A 3,032-nucleotide genomic window follows, 5' to 3' on the forward strand; every position below is an offset into this window, starting at 1 on the left:
TAGTTTTCCTTTGTAATCTTGTATATTTTATTTTATGTATTCATAAGCATTATTCTGAGAAGGGCCCTATAGGTTTCACTAAGAACCCTTGATTGGAGTACAATTCCCTTTATTTTATAGATAAAGAAATGGAAGTCTAGAGAAGTTAAGGGACTTACCGAAGGAGTCAGGAGTAATATGTTACAACATTCTAGAATCGAATTACAGGTTCTCTGACTCCAAAGCCAGTGTTTTTTTTTTTTCATAATGTCAATTAATTAATCAACAGCCATTTATTGAGAGGTAGTGTAGCCTAGCATACTGCCTTTAACACAGATTAAATGTGTGATTCTGGTAAAGTCACTAAACTTCTGCACTGGAAAAAGCTTAAGATTCTATAAGTTGCAAAGAAGCAATCAGTTTGCCTTGGGAAAGTACAGTGAGCCTTGCCTCATCCAGGTATTCCAGGCCTGGTAGTCTGTATTTCTTTCTGCCTTTTGTAATTTTCTTTCTTCTTTCCTTCCTCCTTTCCTTCTTCCCTTGCTTTTTTCTTTCTTTCTTTTGTTTCTTCTTTTTCTCCTTCCTTCCTTCCTTCCTTCCTTCCTTCCTTCCTTCCTTCCTTCCTTCCTTCCTTCCTTCCTTCCTTCCTTCCTCCCTCCCTCCCTCCCTCCCTCCATTTCTCTTTCTTTCCTTTCTTTTTTACTTAGTTGCTACTTGCCTTTGAAAAAAATCTTTGTAGCTCTTTTGATTGTAGATTTGACTCCACATAAGCCAATGACATAGAATTACATCCCTGTTGTTTTATAACCTTAGAATTTATTTCCTGTTTTCTTAGAAAGGAAGTGATAAGTGAATGAAAGCAACATTCCTTCTATGAAAACCCTGACAGTTTCTCAGCATATTTCCATGTACACAATAGGAGCTAAATAAAAATTTGTTGAATGGAACATCAGCAATTTTAAAGTCTATCTTTTCCACAGTGAGTGATTTTCTGTCCAAGGAGAGATATAGGAATCTGTTCTTGGTTCAGGGTCTTTTCTGGCTTTTTAACATCAAACATCTCATGAGGTCAACATTACAGAATCTTAGAAATGAGTCTTGAAAGGACCTTCAAGGTCATGGAGTTTCAATGGCCTTGTTTCCCAGGTGGGGAAGCTGAGGTCTAGATAGGAAAAGTAGCTTCCTTAAGGCCCCCATAATAATAGCTAGCATTTTATAGTATTTCAAGGTTTGCAAATATCTTACAACTATTTTTCTTTTCTCACAACAACTCTGGGAGGTAGGGACTTGTTATTATCTCCATTTTACTAATAAGAAAACTGAAGCAGACAAAAGTCAAGTGACCAGTGCATGGTCACACATCTAGTAAAATGTCCAAGGCTGGATTTGAATTCAGGTTTTACAGCTCCCTACTTACTCTTAGTCACAGAAATCCCAGTTATTGTGATTCCTTCCACTATACTCTTTCATCCTCCTCCTGTCCTCCAATATTTTCCAATTCACTAAGACTATCCTCCTTTATATTCCTCAAACAAGACTGACTCTGGACATTCTCTCTGCCTTTGCCCCAGGTCTACAACCCTCTCTTTCCTCATCTCTGCCTAATAGTTTTGCTGGCTTCCTTCAACCTCACTAATATCTCACTTTCTCTAAGAAGCTTTTCCCAACCTCTCTTTTTCCTAGCGTCTTCCCCTGGCTGATTGTCTCTAATTTATACTGAATATAGCTTGATGGTACACAGTTGTTGGCATGTTGTCTTCCCTCATGAGATTGTGAAGTTCTTGAGAACAGGGACTGATTTTTGCCTTTCTTTGCATCTCTGAATGGCAATTGACTGACTAACCATGCTAATCTCCAACTAATCCAAATTAATGAGATACTGCTTTATATAACAAAAATTTATCAGACGCATTGTCAGTGACAGTGACTCTAATCAAACAGCAATCATATTATTTCACATAATTTGTTTTTCTGAGTGAAAAATTTCCTAACTCTCCAGCTGCGTTCTAAGGCAGTTTTGCTCCTATAGTATTGACAGAAATCCCACAATGTGGACTTGATTTTAAATGGGAAGCACAGAAATATACAGGTAAATATGCATGGTTCTTTATTATTGTTTAGTCATTTCAGTAGTATTGGACTCTTTGTGACCTAAAAATATTGGTATGGCTTGTTTGCCTTTTTTTCTCTAGCTTTTTTATAGCTGAGGAAACTGAGGCAAACAAGGTTAAGTGATTTGCTCAGTCATACAGCCAGAGTCTGAGGATAAATTTGAACTAAGGTTTTGCTGACTTCAGGTTCAACATTCTGAGTATGGTGCCACCTGGTTGCCATGGTTCTAATAGGTCCCTTTCAGCTCTGCCATCCTTTGTTATACTAATGATGCCTGACATGTCAAAAATAAAACAAACAAAACAGAATTTGTTGTTTTCCTTTTTTTTTTTTAGGATACTACCATTCTTCTATTCATTCATGTTCATGATCTGAGTTTTCCTCAGTGCTTTACTTTACCTCACACCCCCCATCCCTAATATTTGTCATGACTAATCAATTCCATCTCCACAGTCTTTGTCTTCCTTCAGTATTCCTATCCCTCATGCAAGATTCCATCTGTTCTTTCTGTGTCTTTGTAAAGGTTGTCTCCATGTCTGGAATGCACCTTCTCCTCACTCACACCATGAAGAATATCTGACTTCTTTCAAAAATCAGCTTGAACTCCACCTCCTACAATAGATCTTTCTTCATCTCTCCTGGTGCTGACCTATCTAACCTGAGCTGCTAGTATTTTCCCTATATAGAATATAAAGCTCATTTAAGTTAGAGCATCTTTTCATTTTATCTTTCTAGCCCCCGGAACAGTGTCCAGTACAGAGCAGACACTTAATTGGTTTTTGTGGAATAATTTTGTGGAAAGACTTAGTGCTTTAAATTTTGTATAGTATTTTACGTAGCACACCAGCTCTGTGGAGTAGGTACTACAAATATTAGTGACTATTCTGCAGATGAGAAATCTGAAACTTGGGGAATTGGGAGGGTGGGGTGGAATGACTTGC

The 3,032-nt window shown here is 37.6% G+C and overlaps 1 protein-coding gene across 1 annotated transcript in view; it reads left to right on the forward strand.

Moving 5' to 3' along the window:
* Positions 1-3,032, forward strand: part of LOC141505182 (guanine nucleotide exchange factor VAV2-like) — a 447,203-nt gene that overhangs the window by 136,684 nt on the left and 307,487 nt on the right. The gene's annotated exons all lie outside the window — the stretch shown is intronic.

The sequence above is a fragment of the Macrotis lagotis genome, chromosome 1, assembly GCF_037893015.1.
Source record: "Macrotis lagotis isolate mMagLag1 chromosome 1, bilby.v1.9.chrom.fasta, whole genome shotgun sequence".
Classification (NCBI taxonomy): Eukaryota; Metazoa; Chordata; class Mammalia; order Peramelemorphia; family Peramelidae; genus Macrotis; species Macrotis lagotis.